The sequence below is a fragment of the Myotis myotis genome, unplaced genomic scaffold (genome assembly GCF_014108235.1).
Source record: "Myotis myotis isolate mMyoMyo1 unplaced genomic scaffold, mMyoMyo1.p scaffold_m19_p_2, whole genome shotgun sequence".
Lineage (NCBI taxonomy): Eukaryota > Metazoa > Chordata > Mammalia > Chiroptera > Vespertilionidae > Myotis > Myotis myotis.
Window position 1 is genome coordinate 128791398 of NW_023416324.1, and position 22202 is coordinate 128813599.

At 38.5% G+C, this 22202-nt stretch overlaps 1 long non-coding RNA gene across 1 annotated transcript; it reads left to right on the forward strand.

Moving 5' to 3' along the window:
* Window positions 1-1004: 1004 nt before the first annotated feature.
* On the forward strand, window positions 1005-20062 carry LOC118677289. Its single transcript, XR_004974364.1, has 5 exons — window positions 1005-1180; window positions 5698-5795; window positions 7434-7565; window positions 16171-16316; window positions 19910-20062. It is a non-coding gene; the product is annotated as an uncharacterized LOC118677289 (long non-coding RNA).
* The last annotated feature ends 2140 nt before the right edge of the window (window positions 20063-22202 follow it).

The window sequence follows — 22202 nt, forward strand, 5'->3', positions numbered from 1 at the left end:
CCTTGATTGCTGCTGGCACATCTGTGGATGGGGTTGACCTTCAGGCTGGCTGGGTGTGAGGATAGGCCATGGGCACAGTGCTGTGCAATGGTTGACCCGACAAAGTGGAATTTGTCTAAGCAGTTTCTGGTGCCTGCTGGGACCTACCTTTGAATATGACATTTATAGAGCTAATCAGGTGGTACTCTGTATAGTCTACAGCCAGTCACTTGATATGCTGGTTTTGGGGTCTCTTGGGAGAGACTCTAGTGCAGGTTAGTGTCAAATATTGCCTGTGTCTGGCCATAAGCCACTTGTTAATAGCTATAAAGCAAGAAATTATTGGTAGATGCTAATGCTGGGCCTGGGTGCATGTGAGAGAGGCCAAGCTGCAATGAAGGCTGACTGCCATCACTACCCAGCCTGGGACAGGTCAGCAAAAGGCCAAGGCACCCCAGGCCCACTGTGCCTGCTGGCTGCCAATTAGGCTCAGCCACTGAAAAGGCCCTATGAGTTGCATGAGACAGGTTCTCAGGGAGCCACCAGGTAAGGGCAAGTTGGTTCACCAGGTTAACACAGATTCAAGTTTGTCACCAGTGCTGGTTCTGAGGCCACTCAACAAATATTTCAAGATATACTGAGCCTGCCTGTATCTGTGTGGGGCCTGGAGTTCTTTGTGGTGGGAAGGAGTCAACAGGGTGGAGCTAGTAGAGCTCATCAGGCTAAAACAGATGAAGATTCGGCCAGTGGCGGGAGGGCTTCACACCAGAAAGATAGTGTCTGTGGGGCTTTAGGAAGATGGCCCTCATCCTCAAGCCTCAGAACTCAGTTTCTCCCTTTGTGTCTCTAGAACCTTCAAGCTCACCTGGAACACTTCAGGAGTTTTTTAGAAAGACGGCACAACGGGCCCAGGCTGGTTACCTCTGGCACAGTTACAGCCCAGCTCAGTACATAGGGTGGGGCCTCTGAGAGATGTCAGGGTGGGGCCAGTGAAACTCAATAAGCTAATGCTCTGAAGGGGGAAATCCTCTAACCAGGAAAGATGCCATCCTTGTCGGTACAGCAGAGGAACTCAACACAGAGACATTGTGACTATCCCTCCAGCCCTCTCATGGAAGCCACACAACTAGTCTCTCCTGTATGACTTTGGCACCCTCTGAGCCACTGTCCCTCTGACGGAGTCCAAGGTGAATGCCTACAGGTGAGAGTTTGTGCTTGGGGCCTTTAGAAAAAGCTTGGGTTTCCAGCAGCCTTCTGTCTCACCCGGGTAGACAGAATCCCTGCTGGATTTCACAGCCAGATGTTACATGGGCTCCTCTTCCTGGCACTGGTGCCCTGGGCTGGGGAAGCATTGCTCCTCAGGAGAGACCTCTGCAGCCATGATACCCCTCCAGCTTATCAACCGCCACATGTGGGAGTGAGCCAGCCCTTTTCATGTCTCTATCCTTCCTATCAGTCTCCATGCGGCTCCTTTTGTGTATCCTCAGTTATAAGACTTCTGTTGAGCTCATCTTCAGATGGTTATCCAGGTTGATTGCTTTATAATTTAGTTGTAATTTTGATGTGGCCATGGGAGGAGGTAAATCCAGCTTCCACCGACTTTGTCATCTTGGACTGAATCTCTGTAAAGCTTTTCACTTGATGAGAAGTTTTATTGAAAGTCAGTCACTGAGAAGGTCCATTAGATTTGACAAAATTGTGATTAACTGGTGATTTTCTAGTATAAATTCAGTGGAGTGATAGAAACATTGGTAAGACTGAAGAGTTGTTTGGATGGAAACTCTGACTTTTCAATCTCTCTTTAGATATTTTAAAGTCTTAAATAATAATTAATGAAAGCTTAGCATATCCAAGGGCCATGGTAAATATTTGCTTTAAAATTAGGAGCAATAAAACCTTTTCATTTTAGGGTCTTTTTCCATTTTAAAATTGAAAATACATAGCTTATACCATACCTTCATTTTAAATATACACACATTCACATCTGGAAACATGATGGCCAATATCTGAATGAACTAAAAACAGACAAAAAGCTGCATTTTCCTATATTTGACCAACTAAGTTTGCTTTGTTTATATTTTGCTAATGAAATGTTCACTTAGATGTATGGCCCTGATGTAACATAAAAGAAATACAAATTTACTAATTATAAAGCAATATATTTTTGCATAATAAATAGAACATCACTTAAATTTCAGTATTTACTATTTATTAGACCTCCAATTTATGCAGGATCTCTTACCTTTAATTTACCTTTTAACTTTATTTGCATAATAATCCTATAAGTACAAAATGAAACTTGATGAGGAACAGAATTAGAGGGACATCAAGTGAAATTGTTTTTAAATTAGGAAATGTCATTGCATAAAAGTTTGTTTTGTAAAACAATGATGGCAAGAGCCACTCTTATTAGGGTCTGCGAGCATTCAGGTCACGTTGTTTTCAGGATTATTTGAGATCCTTCTATTTGAATAGTCTTGGCCTGTGGTAAAAGTCTTTAGTCTTCCTCTGTGTACATTAGAGGGATGCTTAGCAACCTTGTGGTTGCAATATTTCTGAAACTCTTGGTTCACTTTCAGTGAATATCAATTCAAACAACTTCGGTCTTGAAAAGGTTGACATAGCTTTGCATTGAGAACAAGACCAACATATGCCTTCCTGGTATACCCTTCCTTCTCTCTTTTCCCTACTCACTTCCTTTTGCAATATCTACCTAGATTCCTGGAGCAAAGATAAGCAGCCTCAAAGAGTCATCCCTGTATACTCTACCCTTCTCAGTGGTCTGAAAGGGCCTGGCTTCCTGTTGTATTTGGAGCATTCCTGGAGATGTTTCTACCCAGTCCTTTCAGCTGATTCAGGGGAATCAGAGAGCCAATCCTTTCTTTAGGGTTCTTATTTGACTAATGGCAATTGGAGCTTTACCGCTATAGCATATAATAAACAATAAAGACTTTGGATAAAGAAGAGAGACACTGCCAAAATTTTGACTCACTAAATAATTGAAGAGTGGGTAAATTTTATTTAAGGCATAGTTGGAAGAAAAAAAAAAGTTGTAACAGGATAAAATCCCCTAAAACTGTTTCCCAGAAGCCTCCAAATCTTTATTTAAACATTTGCTAAGGAAAGGAACGGTGGTAGAGTAGCAGAAGCATCAAAGTGACAATGAAAGGCCAGATTAGCCAAGATCTTTGTTTGACTTTGGGCAAATCACTTCTCTGGTTTGAGTTTTCATAATCAATAAAATGAGAACGTTCTACTAAATGACCCCAGGGTTTCCATTCAGTGCTTATATTCAAATATTCATCCCAACCCTCTGGACAAATGTTAGAGGTTTGCTCTCAATATCTGTCTGGTGAGAATATTGCTCATAATAATTTCAATAACTCACTGATGTCAACCTAAAGAACAGGTTTTAAAAAATAGCTCCCCATGGTATTTTAATACAACTCTTACCCTCAATATTACTTTATTGAATGTTAGCACAGATATGCAATAAGGTAGGAGAATTTGTTTTAACTTCTGGAATATAATAGTTTCAATTACCTTAAATTACATATCTAATGTGTTTAAAAGGTAAAGGATATTTAGTTTCCTCTCTCGAGTGTCACTTACTTTTCTATCAAATATCATTACATTGTAATAGTAGAGAGTAAAGAAAGATGTTTCTTTTTAAAGCATTAAAGTTTTAAGGTAGGAGAGTGATGTCATCAGGGTTTTAGGATTAAACAGCAAATAAATGATTAAGTAAAAAAATGCTTTTAATTGTATTAAGTGTCTATATGAAGTAAAGGAAAACATTTTATCAAACACAAAATGGATGGATTTCTCATTTGCAATATGCTAATGCTATGTAAGACATAGTGGCTTACATAATAAATCTTTTCAAGTAGTGCTGCTGTAAAATGTGTATAATGTGACTTTTTAAAAACAGTCTAAATTAACAAGATGCATGGAATTGGTTTATGAAATCATTCAGATATGTATGTGTTTAGCCTACATATCAGTGCAACATTCTTCCTTTGGGCACTTTAAAAGGGGATAGGCTGCAGCTATTAAAACATGTTACAGTCACTCCATAACATTCTCTGCTGAAAAGCTGTTGTCTTGAGAGGTCTCCTGCTGTGCTGTTAATAACAGTAGGATCTTAAGTGGAGCTATTACCTCCACTCTATAAATCACAATTGTTTTTAATCAAAGAATGTTAAAAAGAGCTAGTTGCCACTAAGGGATTATTAAGGTTTAAAGGGACTACTTTGCTGGGCCAGCGTGGCTCAGTGGTTGAGCGTGGACCTCTGAACCAGGAGATCACGGTTCAATTCCTGGTCAGGGCACAGCCCAGGTTATGGGCTTGATCCCCAGTGTGGGGCCTGCAGGAGGCGGCCAATCAATGATTCTTTCTCATCATTAATGTTTCTATCTCTCCCTCCTTCTTCTTTGAAATCAATTATATATATATATATATATATATATATTTTAAAACAGGGCTATTTTATGCAGTGAGATTTAGGGTAGATATAGTCATAATTTTTTCAGGCAAAGACTTGGTTCATAAATCATACTGGGGGAAATTCCATTAGCAAAGGTATAGCAGAATTATTCTACATGCACAAAAGGGGGAAAATACACAATCTTGAGCACAATGCAGGTCCCGTAATAGCACTTCTACCATGTGCATGTGTATCACAAAGTTCAATTCCAGAATCTTGAGAGCACATGCGAAGAAAGAGTTCTGGGGAGGGAGGCACTGCCTATTTATCAATTCCATCTTTGGAGACTTTTAGTAAATTTCAATTTCCTCACTTTTTTTTTAATTTCAAAATATATCACACCTTTATGTGGTAGTTATTGTATTATTAGTGTCAATGAATTATAAAAACACATAAAGCTAAACATAAAATCAGAGACTCTTACAAAACGAGTTTCAATCATGGCAGCATTTGCACACTAAAATATTGTAAGTAAATGTGTGAGATATGTATGTGAGACAAAGTTGATTCCATCTCGAGGCAATTGCTGGCACATTTATGGATTTGCAGATGTCAGGGAGGCATAGTTCATTTCAAACTTCCTGCACTGTGATAGGCTCAGTGGATGAGATTCCTGTTAGTATATGCTGTGGAGTATTAGACATATTAAGTAGGGCCATAGTCGTTTCAGGTGAGCCATTATGAAAGCAGTTAATAGATTATGTCAATAATGAAAACAGCTATTTAGCCCTAAGCAGTTTGACTCAGTGGATAGAGCCTCGGCCTGCGGACTGAAGGGTCTCGGGTTCAATTCTGGTCAAGAGCATGTACCTTGGTTGCGGGCTCATCCCCAATAGGGGATATGCAGGAAGCAGCTGATCGATGTTTCTAACTTTCTATCCTCCCTTCCTCTCTGTAAAAAATCAATAAAATATATTTAAAAAAAAACAAAAAACAAACAAACAGCTATTTAAAGATTCCACCAATATTGTGAGTGATTCACAATTTTGGTTCAGTGGCTAAAATACCACCCCTCAGGCTAAAAATTAAAAAAAAAATAAAAAAGCCTAATAATGCAGCCTATGAAACAGATGCATTTTGTAGCTACTCTTGAATCTGCTATAATTTTTGAGAGTTAATCATACAATTTGTAATTTTCAATATTTGAAATGTGACTCAAAATCTATCTGGCAATAGCTTATAGTCCTCTTAAAAAGGACTATAGATAATAGGTTTGCTTTTGATGTTGCAGGTATCCACACATTCAGATGCATGCGACCTGGGCCAGGTTGCACCCCAAATTTCTACAACTTCTACGAATCTGGTGAAATTCTGTTAAGCACACTATAGGTATGACTCTTCCTGACTTCATAGATAAAATTCTAATATTCAGCTAAGACTTAAACGATTCAGTAACATCTGATTGACCTAAGTCAAAAATGCTGGCACGAACTGCAAAGATATGCTCATTGATCAGCTATTGCTCAGAGCGCATCTAGGAAGACATATGCTCATGTAGCAGCAGTTCAATTCTCAGCATGTTGCCATAATTACATGCTTCGGTGTGTGTGCTTAATGACAAGAGGAATGAGAGCCTGAACTGCCTCAGAGAACTCCAGGCTATTGGTTCAAAGATCTACACTTTCCTAGGTCCTAAAGCTTTGATCATTTTTAGAAGATAGTACCTTTCCAAAAGATGTTCTCATTAACAGAATCTCTATTTCCTATCTTGGATAATTTGCTTTACTAAAAATCCACATTTGCTTATTTTCAAGACATATTCATTGGGTTATTTGGTTTTAGTTGCCTATTTAATTGTTGGGGAGGGGGACATTAAGTTGACAGGAGGCACCAATAATGAAGAGACTGTGAATAGAAAGGGGAAAACAAAATTGTGACACAGGTGCAGTTTGTTACAGAAAGCACTGTGGCCTCCCCAGTTTCCAATGTTTTCTGCTCAACATATGCTGAAAATCTCATTGCTCACAGAAACTCAATTTTCCTAAGCCTTGGGGTGTTCCTTCATTTGTTTAAAAAATATTCTTAGTAAAGAATCTGAGCCATTCATTTTTGATTTCTGAAGTGAATTTGCTGTCAAACTCATCAGATCCCTCTGTTGCATAGCCCCCTGCCCAATTCCTGTACCTAATTTTTATTCATAATTATGTCTTATTTTTAAAGATAATTTCAGGTCTCACAAAACCTGAATTTGTTCCCACTCATGCAGTTTAGTCTGGCAGGTTTTCCAAGGATCTGGCATTTACACAGAGCCCAAAGCCTTAAAATAAAGAGATGAAGTTGTCACAATTGAATTTCAGGTATAAAGCAATGAAAAACAGAATCCTTTCCAAGGTTTAAAACCAAATATTTCAGCTTCTTTTACATTGATATCTCAGTGAACTGAATTTACATGGGGGTCCTTTGAGTCATTCTCTCTTCTCTGTGGCATGGGTAGCTATCCTATATAATCCTATATAATAAAAGGCTAATATGCAAATTGTCCCCTCAATCAGCAGTTTGACCAGGGGCGGAGCTGGCTGGCCAACCACCCACGGCCCGTCCCCCCAGCCAGCCCAACTGGATTGGCCCCTATTGGGACGGGCCAGCTGAACCCCACCTGTGCACAAAATCATGCACCGGGCCTCTAGTATTATTATATTTGTGCAAAATTGTCAAAAAATAATAATAACTGCAATATTAGTTAGCTATTATTGAGCACTTGCTAAATGCCAGAGCCTTTGCTAAACTGTGGCTTCCACTACACAATTGAAATAAACTAACTGAAGAAATTCCCTGCAATATCAGAGATGAATTAGAAGGCAAAGAAGAATCCTTGTTTGGAGAAAGCTTTGGGATTCAAAAACACAAGGGTACAGATTTCTTTTTAGAGATATTGCAAAAAATAGGTATTATTTTTAGCCAAATTTTAAAATAACTATATTTAAATAAGTAACAAAATCTCTTTTTACCCTTTAAACTACATTTCAGGATATTAAATCCAAAGAATCACAGAACCTTCCAGTCAGAGGTCATTTTGGATTATCGATTTCAGTCTCTCATCTGTTTTGTGAAGATCCTCCTTCCACCCTGACAGAGACACCATCTAGCTTCCATTTTACTGTACGCATTTTGTTTTCAGCCAGTTCTGCCTCACTATAGCATAGAGTCAGCAAACTAATCCCTCGGGTCAAATTCTGCCCTGCTGTCTGTTTGCATCTGACCTGCAAGCTAAGAATGGGCATCACATTTTGTAAATGGTTGAGAAAAAGCAAAAAAAAGAATAATACTTAATGACACATGACAATTATACAAAATTCAGATTTAAATGTTTATAAATAAATAGTTATTAGGACACAGACATGCTCAAGTTTGTTTATTTACTGTGGCTGCTTTTATGCTACAATGGCCATGATGAGCAGTCGCAGCAGAGACTTCATGGCACACAAAGCCTAACATGTTTCCTGTCTGGCCCTTTGTAGAAAAAGTGTGCTGATTCATCAGGAACCACACAAGCAAATGTATTGTCTTTTCCTCTAATAGAACAACAAATATATTAAGCTATTTTTGCTTCTATCTTTTACAATTAGAAAATATCTTTAATCTGCCTTCACATTTTTTTCTTAATTGGAATAATAATAGATTTGCATTCAATTGTATGAAATAATATAAAAGATCCCTTGTATATTTTTTCAAGTTTTCCCAATGGTAACATTTTGAAAACCTATAGTATAATATGACAGTCAAAATATCGACAGTAATACCATCCATTGATCTTATTTAGACTTCCTCAGTTTTATTTGTACTTATTTGTGTGTGTATTTCATAAAATTTTTATGACCTGTGTATATCTATGTATGCAGCACCACAGTGAAGATACTAAACAGATTTTCCTAAATTCAATCTTTATTGTTCAGATTATTACAGTTGTTCCTCTATTTTCCCACCATAACTCCCCTCCACCCGGTTCCCACCTCACCCTCTGCCCTTACCACAAACCCCCACTATCATCATCCATAGGTGTACAATTTTTGTCCATTCTCTTCCCGCACCCCACACCCCTTTCCCCCCCAGAATTGTCAGTCCACTCCCTTTCTATGCCCCTGATTCTATTATATTCACCAGTTTATTCTGTTCATCAGATTTTTTATTCACATGGTTTTTAGATTCACTTGCTGATAGATATGTATTTGTTGTTCATAATTTTTATCTTTACCTTTTTCTTCTTCCTCTACTTAAAGGATACCTTTCAGCATTTCATATAATACTGGTTTGGTGATGATGAACTCCTTTAGCTTTTTCTTATCTGTGAAGATCTTTATCTGACCTTCAATTCTGAATGATAGCTTTGTTGCGTAAAGTAATCTTGGTTATAGGTTCTTGGTATTCATCACTTTGAATATTTCTTGCCACTCCCTTCTGGCCTGCATAGTTTCTATTGAGAAATCAGCTGACAGTCATATGGGTACTCCCTTGTAGGTAACTGATTGTTTTTCTCTTGCTGCTTTTAAGATTCTCTGTCTTTTGCTCTTGGCATTTTAATTATGATGTATCTTGGTGTGGTCCTCTTTGGATTCCTTTTGTTTGGGGTTCTCTGAGCTTCCTGGACTTGTAAGTCTATTTCTTTCACCAGGTAGGGGAAGTTTTCTGTCATTATTTCTTCAAATAGGTTTTCAATATCTTGCTCTCTCTCTTCTTCTGGTACCCCTATATTCGGATGTTGGTTTGCTTAATGTTGTCCCAGAGGCTCCTTACACTATCTTCATATTTTTGGATTCTTTTTTTGTTTTTTTCTGGTTGGTTGTTTTTTGCTTTTTTGTATTTCAAATCTTTGACTTGATTCTTGGGATCCTCTAGTCTGCTGTTGGAACTCTGTATAATATTCTTTATTTCAGTCAGTGTATGCTTAATTTCTAGTTGGTCCTTTTTCATATCCTCGAGGGTCTCACTAGATTTATGGAGGGTCTCACTGAATTTATCAGCGGTTTCTAGAAGATTCTTGAGTAACCTTATAACTGTAGTTTTGAACTCTATATCCAGTAGTTTGCTTTCCTCCATTTCTGTCATTTGTGACCTGTTTCTTTGTCTCCACATTTTGGCTGCTTCCCTGTGTTGATAGAGTGGCTTTCTGTGCTAGGTGTCCTATAGGGCCCAGTGGCTCAGCCTCCCCAATTACCTGAGGTGGACACTCTTGCTGCACCCCTTTGTGGGCTGTGTGAAAAATCTTGTTGTAATTAAGCCTTGATTGTAGTTGGTATCACTGGGAGGAATTGACCTCCAGGCCAATTGGCTATGAGAATCAGCTGTGTCTATGGTGGAAGAACTTCTGTGCTGGAGACACCCTTATGGGGAAAGACTTGCTTCAGTGGGGCTTTGGTGCTCACTGAGTCTGTCCCCTGAGTGTGTCCCTTATTGATCTGAGGAGTTGTAATCTGGATGGTCCCACTTTGACCACTAGGTACATGGCTCTTGGATCTCTAAGAGGGTGCTAATTTAGCCTCTGCCTAAGGCTACCCAGCAGGAGCTACAGAGATCTGAAGATTCCTCTTCTTTGTTTGGGGTTTGGAGGTGCCCAGATGAGGCCCAGCTGTGAAGCAATGCAAGCTGCTGTGGGGGCTTGGGCCTTCTCTTGGATGTTCTGGGTCTCTCTGACCCAGCTGCAGTTTGTTAAGTAATTGTAGATTTCAAAGGGCCAGGTCATTCATATGCAAAAGCCTCTGCCACTGCTTGGGCAGCCAAATTGAGGAGACAAATAAACATGACCCTAATTAAAGAACATAAGAAATTTTTAGGGAAAGGACTAAATAAATGAAATGGAGGCAAGCAAACTACCAGATACAGAGAACAAGACAATGGTTATACTAATAATGATGCTCAAGGAACGTAGTGACAACTTCAATAACATAAAAAACGCACACATAGAAACCATAATTAGAAATGAAGAATACAATATCTGAGATGAAGCATACACTTGTAGGAATCAACATCAGATTAGATGAAGCAGAGAATCAAATCAGTGATTTGTAAAGCAGGCTTCCAGCTTATGGCCTTTCAAGCCTGTTGGGAATAAGAATAGGATCCACATTGGGCTGCATACCCATTGTTATAGAAAGAGAAGCTTTGAGATAACTATTCTAATAGAATCATGATTCAATTATTTACCAGTGGTACTCAAACCCTCAGTTTTTTTCTGGATGGAATGATAATTTTGGCTTATTCTTTCTGTCATATATTTATAGGCAACCCCCAAAAGGCTATTGATAAAGGTTTCCAAAATACTCCCTTGGAGATTTATGACTTGGTGTGATTCACAATGAAGAAACATAGTCCATCCTACTTTCTTCTTATTATCTTCAAATCTCCAATGGCCCTGGCATCTAACGCCATATGATTCTTTGGATACATAGCTTCCAGACAATAACACTTTATTTCCACATATGTTTTCTTCACTCTCAAAATGAAGAGAGAGATAGAGAGAGAGAGAGAGAGAGAGAGAGAGAGAGACAATTTGAATTTATGAATTGGTTAACATCTGATACTATGTTGACTATTAATGAGAAGAGTGGAGTATCTTTTTAAAAAAAATTAATGGAAGCATCACTTGAGTTTCTGTATTTAGTAAAATACTGGTTTTAGGATTAAGATTATATAAATTATGCACGTTAAAGTTAAATATCAATTATAAAAAAAAAAAAAAAGGCCAAGGAGAAACCAAGATGGCAGCATAGGTAAACACCTGAAATTGCTGCCTCGCACAACCACTTCAAAAATACAACTAAAAGACAAAATGGAACCACAGTAAGGCTGGCTAAGAGGAAATTCTACAACTAGAAGGAAAGAGAAAAGCACACTGAGACTCAGAGGAGGTGTGGAAGTAAAGTGCAGAGGTATGGATGTGCACGTAGAAAGGGCTGGCAACTGAGGACAAGGTTATCTTTTTCAATCGGGAGGGAGACACAAGCTCTCGATGTCCATGGACTCCAGTTCAGGTCAAGTCTCTGGGGACCCAAACTCATACAAGGAGAAACTGGACTGTCTGGCAGCAGGTAGAACTCGAGGGCGGCTTTCTCTCAGAGGTGCTTGCAGCAATTACCTCGGGACACCAAGACCCAGGACCTCGTAGGGCAGGACTGAGGATCAGCCATAGCTGTTTGCTCTGCCCTGTTGATTCCCTGAGACCCCACCCCACCCAAACTGTGGCAGAGGCTTTTGCATATGAATGACCTGGCCCTTTGAAATCTACAATTACTTAACAAACTGCAGCTGGGTCAGAGAGACCCAGAACACCCAAGAGAAGGCCCAAGGCCCCACAGCAGCTTGCATTGCTTCACAGCTGGGCCTCATCTGGACACCTCCAAACCCCAAACAAAGAAGAAGAATCCCAGATCTCTCCATACCTCCTGCTGGGTAGCCTCATGCAGAGGCTAAATTAGCACCTCCTTAGAGATTCAAGTGCCAGTGTACCCATTGGTCAGAGTGAAACCATCCAGATTACAACTCCTCAGATCAATAAGGGACACACTCAGGGGACAGACTCAGTGAGCACCAAAGCCCCACTGAAGCAAGTCTTTCCCCATAAGGGTGTCTCCAGCACAGAAGTTCTTCCACCATAGACACAGCTGATTCTCATAGCCAATTGGCCTGGAGGTCAATTCCTCCCAGTGATACCAACTACAATCAAGGCTTAATTACAACAAGATTTTTCACACAGCCCACAAAGGGGTGCAGCAAGAGTGTCCACCTCAGGTAATTGGGGAGGCTGAGCCACTGGGCCCTATAGGACACCTAGCACAGAAAGCCACTCTATCAACACAGGGAAGCAGCCAAAATGCGGAGACAAAGAAACATGTCACAAATGACAGAAATGGAGGAAAGCAAACTACTGGATATAGAGTTCAAAACCACAGTTATATGGTTACTCAAGAATCTTCTAGAAACCACTGATAAATTTAGTGAGACCCTCTATAAGTCTAGTGAGACCCTCGAGGGTATGAAAAAGGACCAACTAGAAATTAAGCATACATTGACTAAAATAAAGACTATTATACAGAGATCCAATAGCAGACTAGAGGATCGCAAGTATCAACTCAAAGATCTGAAGTATGAAGAAGTAAAAAACACCCCACTGGAAAAGCAAAAAGAAAAAAGAACCCAAAAATATGAAGATAGTATAAGGAGCCTCTGGGACAACTTCAAGCAAACCAATATCCGAATTATAGGGGTGCCAGAAGAAGAGAGAGAGAGCAAGATATTGAAAACCTATTTGAAGAAATAATGACAGAAAACTTCCCCTACCTGGTGAAAGAAATAGACTTACAAGTCCAGGAAGCTCAGAGAACCCCAAACAAAAGGAATCCAAAGAGGACCACACCAAGATACATCATAATTAAAATGCCAAGAGCAGAAGACAAAGAGAGAATCTTAAAAGCAGCAAGAGAAAAACAATCAGTTACCTAGAAGGGAGTACCCATACGATTGTCATCTGATTTCTTAACAGAAACTATGCAGGCCAGAAGGGAGTGGCAAGAAATATTCAAAGTGATGAATATCAAGAACCTACAATCAAGATTACTTTACACAGCAAAGCTATCATTCAGAATTGAAGGTCAGATAAAGATCTTCACAGATAAGAAAAAGCTAAAGGAGTTCAACACCACCAAACCAATATTATATGAAATGCTGAAAGGTATTCTTTAAGAAGAGGAAGAAGAAGAAAAAGGTAAAGATAAATATTATGAACAACAAATACATGTCTATCAACAAGTGAATCTAAAAATCAAGTGAATAAAAAATCTGATGAACAGAATAAACTGGTAAATATAATAGAATCAGGGGCATAGAAAGGGAGTGGACTGACAATTCTCGGGGGGAAAGGGGTGTGAGGGGTGCTGGAAGAGATTGGACAAAAGTCATACACCTATGGATGAGGACAGTGTGGGGAGGGGGGATAAGGGCAGAGGGTGGGGTGGGAACCAGGTGGAGGGCAGCTATGGGGGGAAAATATAGGAACAACTCTAATAATCTGAACAATAAAGATTTTTTTAAAAAGCCAAGCTACAACCTGAACACCGGGCAGCCCCAAAATGATCTACAGTAGCACTTTGTCACATCTAATCTCAAATTTAATATATAATACATATTGTGTTTCATTATCTACATTATTAACTTTCTTATGGAAAAGACCATTTCATATTATTAACTAGCTTGCATCATTCTATCCAACCACAAATTCATTACTCTATAATAATAGCTAATATTGGTTGAACATTCAATAGGCACTGTTGTAAGTTCATTAGATAAATCAATAGGTAGATAAATAGATAAATAGAAATTGATAAATTGATTTAAAAATATACACATTTAAATATCACACCAACTCATAAAATAAGCATTAATTTATTTCAATTTTATGGAGAAAGAGGAAACTGAGCTATAGAGAGGGTAAATAATTTGTACAAAGTTACAGATTTAGTAAAAAGAAAACTTTATATTTAAACCCAAATACTACTGAGCCAGAGCCATGTTACAGAAGATAATCACTATCCTATACTGTCACAAGATTCCTTTAAATTACTCTTCTTTCCAACATCTCTCGCACTCCCATTTCTTTTTTTTTTATCAGTCAGACCATTTGAATAACAATTTTTCTTATTTACTTCACCATCTGCCCCCCAAAATACCTCAAACCCTGCTCCCCCCCAAAAAAACACACACACACAAACTTGTCCCTTTATTTCAAGCCTACCTCTATAAGTATCAATGATTCTACCATTTGTGGATATTGAACAATAGCTTCTATGGATACCATCTTAGTCCTGAAATAAATATAGACTGACAAGAAAATTGAATATAATAATAATTGGCTCAACACATTCTTTCCCTTTTTAACATTTTTCATTTCATATTCATAATAAAATCTGAGAATAACTCGGCTTTCCAATGATTTAATTAATACCTTTTCAACTAGGTAGTGAGGCAAAGAGCTTATGATTTTGTCAGTTCCTTTACTCATTTTTGTATTTCTACATAATAATCATACTGGAAAATTATTAACCCAGAGCTGAAAGATATAATTTTAGAGGATTTCAATATGAACTCATTAGATATTTATACAATTTTTAAGTTTTAAAAAGAGAAAACGTTTTTGTTTTGTTTTTAAGTAAAAGAATGTCTTATAGAACATCATACTTGTTACGGAACGAAGGAATTTGTTTGCCTGTGTGCATCAAAGCTCAGTCAACCATGAACAGAATTTTGCAGCCAAGAAAGTAAAGTGTTTAAGGAAATGGCAAGTTGATATAGATGGCTTCTTTCAGAAATGATATCTAAGGTCAAATGGTTTTGACTTCCCTCTCAAACATGTTGAAAAATCAATAGGATATTTATTTCAAATGCTTCGTGATAAAGTTGACATAGTTCAGCTACCTACACCTCACCCAACCCAAACCTTCACTACCCATCGTTGACTATATGGGCTTGCTTAATTCTTACTCATTTGTATTATAAACTCCACAGATGAGCAGATGTTCTTTAAGAAATAACTTCTAGCCCTAGCCAGTTTTGCTCAGTGAGCAGAGCGTCCAACCACGGGTCCCAGGTTCGAATCCAGTCAAGGGCACATAACTTGGTTGCTGGGCCCTGGTTGAGGGTTCATGCAGGAGGCAACCAATCCACGTGTCTCTCTCACATCAATATTTCTCTCTGTCTTTCCCTCTCTCACTCTATAAAAAAAAAAAATTTCTAGGCCTCACTTTTGAGGCGCAGTGGCGACTGCAGCCTGCATCTCCCCTGCTGTGGCATGCGGGGCTGGGTCCCTGGACTGTGTCCAGTTGTGCTCCAGTCTGGCCGGTGCCACCTGTCTCCATGATGCTCCCCAAGAAACAGGCTCAGGTTGGGAGGAGCAAAAAGGTGGAGCAGGAGAAAAAGGAGAAGATTATCAAAGACAAAACTTCTATGTTAAAGAACAAAAAAGGAGCAAAACAGAAGTTTATCAAGGCTGTCACTCATTACATTAAAAAGGTTTAGGTTGGGTGAGGTATAAAGGTGCTGCTGATCCCAAACCTGTGGTGTGTGTGTTCTTCAAGCAAGGACAGTGCACTGAAGGAGAATAGTGTAAGTTCTCCCATGACCTCACTCTGGAGACCAAGTGTGAGAACTGAAGTGTTTACATTGATGCAAGAGATGAAGAACTTCAAAAAGATACTATGGAAAATTGGGATGAGAAAAACTGGAAGAAGTAGTGAAGAAGAAGCATGGTGAAGCAGGAAATAAAAATAAAAAGATCCAATAGTGTGCAAGCATTTCCTTGAAGTGATTGAAAATAACAAATAAAACTGATTTGGGGTATGAAAACATTAAGCCAGTTTAGCAGGAATTGAAATTGACAGTATTATTATTTTTTCCACCTAGAATGCTTCAACAGGATGTTACCCATGCTGATTTTGGAGGGCTTACTCTCCTGCAAAAAAGGACTATTCTCCCCCCGTCTTGTCTTCTGGTTTTGGTTACATCTCATAGGAAGTGCAGAGTAGTAAACTGAAAGTATCTCATTTCAGAGAATGATTGATGGTTATAACTGTGTCCGCTCAAGTAGGAAGTGTCACTGCTTGCCAGCTTTTGATTTTCATTGGGCATGTGTTGCTACAAGAACAATATAAATTTAAATTTAAAAATACCCTTTACTTAACGCAGGTTTTAGGGGATGATTTTATTTCTTTTGTATTTACAGCTTTAAAAGACTGCCTACAACATGAGTGCTATACTTCGTAAAGGAAACTGCATATGCAGATTCAGTGTTGTATGTTTTTGGATGATTAGATGGACCTTTAAAATGAAACTTCTTTAATCTGGCAGGATCAGCTGCAATGCCCTGTGGTAAACGGTTTTAAACTTATTCCTCCTCTTTTATGCCAATAAAGTTGTAAATAAAGATCATCACACATTAAAATCCCCCCTAAAAAGGAGAAATAACTTCTACTCTTTCTAAATAACAGAACAGGCAAAACTCTTCTGACTTCCTCAACGCCCCCCCCCTCCCCCCGATTACTTTTGATAGAATTTGTGCTCTTGACAAGATGGCCTTGGCCACTAACTAGCCATGGCTATATCTCCATTTTTCTCCAGATCAGTCATTCTAAATTTTGGCAGCACATTGTTATCATGTCGGAAAGTTTTTAAAACTATTGATGCATGGGTTCCATTCCCAGAGATTCTGATTTAACAGGTCTGAAAGGGGCCTAAGCATTGGGATTTTTTAAAAGCTCCCCAGGTAATTCTAATGAGCAGCCAATATTGAGAATTCTACTGAGTTATGAACATTTGTTGAAGGAATCCAAACTCTAGATCTCTAAAAAGGCTGTGCTCACCTTTCAATATCATTCTCTCTTTCTCACTCCTGGTGTATTCTGAATTGAAAGAAAGCATACACTATTCACTGTGGCTATAAGGAAATATAGCTACCTTAAAAGAAAGAAAAAGTTGCAGGTTTTTGTTTTTTTTTTAATTCACAATTCCTCCTAAATAGAAAATGAATTCTTTTCTTTAAAAAAATGTTATTTTTTGCCCTGTCCAGTTTGGCTCATTTGGTTGAGTGTTTCCCAGTACAACAAATGGTTGTGGGTTTGATTCTCGTCCAGGGCACGTACCCAGGTTGGGGGTTCCATTCCCAGTTGGGGCTCAGAGCATGTGTGGGAGGCAACTGATAGACATTTCTCTCTCTCCATGTATGTCCCTGCCTCTCTATAAAAATCAATAAAAATAGATTTTTATTTTTTTATGAAAGATAAAACATAAGGCAGAATTAGAATGAGAAAACATAGAAAAAGATAATTAACTGCTTTGCATAATATAGTTAATATTTGCTCTTGCTGATGTAGAGAGATTGTTTTTACATAAAATACTTTTAGCTTTGAACAGGCAACCTAGAGAAAGTAAAGGTGCATGGGGAGGAGGCTTGGTTGCTGAATTTTTCTGCAATTTTGCTGGGGTGGAGGTTGTGAAACATGGAAAGAGATGGAGTGGTCAGGACTGAGACAAGAGAACAATAACTAGGAGAAAATACCTGAAAAAGAGAATAGGTCCTAGTAACATAGGTACAGATTAAGACCAAATATTCCCTGAGACAGTGTGTGATTATGTGTAGAAAGAGCAATTTCCCACTCTGTGCTAAAATTTCCTTCACCAACCCCCTCCCCCCCCCCAAATCTTTATTATAGATTTATTAACTACTAGCTTAGTAATGCTGTCTCTTCCCTCTGCTTTGGGGAATAAAGTCTACAGTTACATATTGAGGGGGGGAAGCTAATCCGAAAGGCTAAAGGAACATGTGGAGGTAGAGAGAGACGGCCAGAATAATCAGGAAGAAGACAGCCAAAACCAGGAATTTGGCACAAGAACCAACAAATAACCACCAACACATATAAGCACAATCTCCAGGAATTCTCAAAACTATTTAGGAGGAATATTAATTTCTTAGAATCTAAAATGTGATCAATATTCAAATTATTTCATTTAGGGATTAAGAAAAGTTTGTCCCACTCAAATTATTTATTCCTATCTCAACAGCCCCATAACCCTTGTGTGTGAGTGTGTGTGTTTGTGTGTGTGCGTTACATACCTTTGAGTCGATTCCAGCTTCTGGTGACCCTATGAATGAGTGATGTTCACAATATCCTGTCCTCAACAGCCCTGCTCTGCTTCTGCAGACACAGACTATAGCTTCTTCTATGGAGTCAATCCATTTCATACTTGGTCTTCCTCTTTTCCTGCTGCCTTCTTTCCACCCCGCCCCACCCGCTAGCATTATTGTCTTTTTCAATGAACCCTGCCTTCTCAGGATGTAACCAATGTACTAGTAGGACAGCTTCAGTTTTGCCTCCAATAATGTTTGGAGTGAATACACCACAAAGTCCAGGCAAGATTCTTGATGCTTTCATCTTATATAGAGAATAAGAGCTTAGCATCTACCCTCAGTGTAAGGAATTCCCGATTTTTAGATCACAGATATGACTTCCATGTACCTTGTAAAAAGTCCTGCGGGTGTCACAATATCTTTTTATCCAAAGTATAGTGGTCTCCTGTTTTTGTAAGTGAGATGGAAATCCTATCAAAAGAAGAAAATAACTCATAAATTGTCCAACATTAGGACAAGTACAGGGTGCTTAATAGTTTCTAAGTCTGTAGCAAGGGACATTTTATTGAATTACTAGTAGTTTGTGTTTAGATGAGATATTTTTTTCTTTAAGACCTTAAGATAAGATATGCTTAAATTCTCATTAGTGGCCAATCTTACTATACTCATGGGTTATTCTTGGAGATAGGCTGGCATTCACTTATTCTTAGAGAGTTTTTTCTTATAAAAATTCTGGTATAACTTTTAGTCCAGCAGCTCCAAAAATATATAAAACCCAAAAATAAATAAAATAGAAAAAAATACATAGGCAGTCTATGTAAGAACCATCTTGGTGGCTTATTAAAACTGCAAATGTTAGAGTCCCAACTACAATAGTGTAAAAGTGAGAAGCAAAATCTTTCTTTTTAGGAAAAACATGAAGGAATCAGATTTGAGAAATACTGGGTTATATGATAGACCCCTCCAAGAAGTTCTGGTGAGAAACATGAGGAAGCTATCCTTGGTGGGTGAGAAGTATAGGCAATGAGGCAAAGAGAGGCAGTTTTCAAAATCAGAGATACAGGCAAGAGTCAGATATAAATGGCTTTGTAGGCCATTGCAAGGGTTTGGATGTTATTCCAAGAGCAATAAAAGGTAATCAGAGAGTTCAAAACAAGGAGAAAAGGGGGGTGGTGCCTGCTTTGAGGAAATGAGTTATGGGTGGTCAAGAGAAATTTTGCTAAGAAGCTACAGCAGAATATAAGAAAGAGATGACAGTGCTTGGACTTGGGCATCTCTGACAAGAGCACATATTGGTTATTATATTTTGGTGCTCAGTGTTATCTCCACCTCCTTCTATCATCTCCCCTTTACTGTGGGTACTGCATACTGGGAACTATATTTTCCCAAGCCCCTCACCAACAAGCTTCTGGTTTAGACTCTGCCTGTTATATCCACTCACACAAGATTCAGAAGAACAAAAAGAGATTCATTCTTCCTCCAGTATGAGGCGGGCATCAGAGACTAATGGAGTGGTGGCAATGGCTTCATGTAGCTTCTAAAAATCCAAAGTCCACCATGAGTGTACTGCTTCACAGGTGCAACTTCAGCATCAGCTTCTCACAGTTTTCTAATTTCTAGACAGCCACCCCAATGCTTGCGTTTATTCCTCTATCCTCTCCAGTAATACTGCAGGTAGCTGGTTTTGTATTAAACCTTTCTGTTTGAAATACATAGGTTGATTTCTGTTTCCATGACTGAACTCTGACTGATGTAGTAGTTTTCTTTGCCCAGGAATAGTTCCAAGAAATAGTCCCTCAAATCTGGGAGTAATTATCTGTTCTGATTCTCTTTGAAGGTAGTGATGACCTCATCTCCAGGAGAAATTGGGATATTGGTCATACAGATCATTTAGACAAAGTGGCCATTAGGGTATAAGTGATGATTGCAAGTGCTCTGTGGACGAGTTACTTCTGGCTACATTCAAAGAATAACATACAGAAAATGATGAGTTAGGGCTTTAAATTCTCTGTTCAAGTTATAAGCAAAAAACTAGAGCATTTCAATGACTAACCTAAAACAATCTCTTATCTACAAGAGATAAGATGGCCCATATAGACAAAACCAAGGTTTGGAATTTTAAATATGTGGGTTTGAAAAATTGTAATTTAAATTTAAACTCTATTCAGAGCATTAATAGAACTCTAACTTGAAAATTTTAGTACTTAAAAAAACCAATCAAAACAAAAGGATTGGATAAGGAAAAATTTTATTAACTTAGAGGAATCTTATAGACTGAGACTCTAATTCCCACTGTGCTTCCTGGAGGAAGCAGCCTCTTCTTCCTTGATTGGGGGGACAAACCCTTCCTTATCTCATCTGAAACGATTGTCCTACAGAGTGTGACCAATCTCTTCAAGGTCCACCCATTGCCTCTGATTTTCTCCAGAATCATAATTAGTTCATGCCTCAGGATTAAACATACCTGGTCTCCCATAAGGACACACATTATACTCCAAAGTAACTATAAAATGTTGCTAATTATTGTTAACAAAACCATGGGAGGTATACTTAGAAATGGCTAGTGAAGAAAATACATATCACTGGGCTGTTTAAAGATATACTTGCCCTGGATCTATTGAATTAACTCAAGGAGTACAAGTTCCAATAGTTATTCAGGTGATTGACTGAAATCTCAACTCAAGTGTCCTACATGAAAGTTCACTTGTCAAAGAATGTATTAGTATATGTAAAGAAAAAGACCTCAAGGTTTGGGGAGAAGGGAATGTTGAAGTGGGTATATTCTCAAACTATGGTTCCTAGGAATTGCCAGAGGACTGCTTTCACCAATACATTGCAAGAGAAAAGCTCTAATACAGTGAATCTAGGAAAACTTCAGTACTTGCTGTGCTTTTTGGATGTCTAGAACTGTGAGATGATGCTATTAGAATGGGCCCTCTCATTTTACTAGGAATGTGGACCAAGAGTGGCAGCATCTAAATGCCTGAAACTAGGTTGGCAAGCCTGCCAAAATGGGTTCTAGGGTTGACATGGTAATCAAAATGTTTTCATCAGGGATCTTTGGTAGTGGTCAACTCATAATGACAAGATCTACTTAAGAATTCAACGAAAAAGCTCCAAGTCTTATAAATAGGAACCTGAGCTGAGTTATTAAAGTGTAAGATCTCAGCCTCTTACTTGGATCCTAGATCTCAGGTAGTTCACACACCTGAAGCTCCTTGAATGAAGGATTCTGAAAATATGCCAAAAATGTTTATTATAAAGCATCCTCCTAACCTTTCCCAAAGGATCCTGTAGACGTTTGCCAGGGTCACTATGCATAGAATAAGAGGAAAACACCCAAGCTTTGGGGGTGATTATAAGACATTGAATCTGGGCTAACACCATTGCTTGGGAATTCAAAATGCCTCTATGGTCCAAAAGTATTTACAGAAGTGATGTGACCCAGCTGGACCCAGTTGAGCTGTCAATCTGTCTCCTCCAAGTCTTTAAAAGTATCATTAATCTGTGTTTTGTCCAGATATGTAGTATTATATTTGTTTTTATAATTTTGATAGAAATAAATAATTTCAGAGCCATATTCTTGGTCCTATCTTCTACAACAGTCCTAATTTTTCTTGCTTTTAAACTTGGAAAATACCAGATCATTGAGAGAAACATCCTTATATACTTGACTCTTTAGTGTGTGAAAATAATTGTCATAGAAAATAGCAATAAACTACTTTAAGTTAATATAAAGACATTAATCACAACTGATGTTCCAATTGTGATCCCTTTGCGAGAGCAAATTTACATATCTATTTTTATTAAGTTTGCAAAGTTTGATCTGGCATGTGCCTCCTCGCCCTGATTGTAATGATTAAACATCATCTGGCAAAGGCAATGGTAAAACTTTATTCTTTTACTCTAGGAGTATTTCAAGTTCCTAATTAGCTGCCATAATCGATTACTCAGGGCAGCTGATCACAGCACCATCCCACAGGACATTATACTGGCCCATGACATTTATGACTTCATCCTGATCAGACCTGGTGAGCAGGAAACAGCAAATACCTTAAATGTGTTGACAAGACATATGCATGCCAGAAGGAAGAGATAAACCTTATAAAAATTTAGAAACCTGTCCTCTT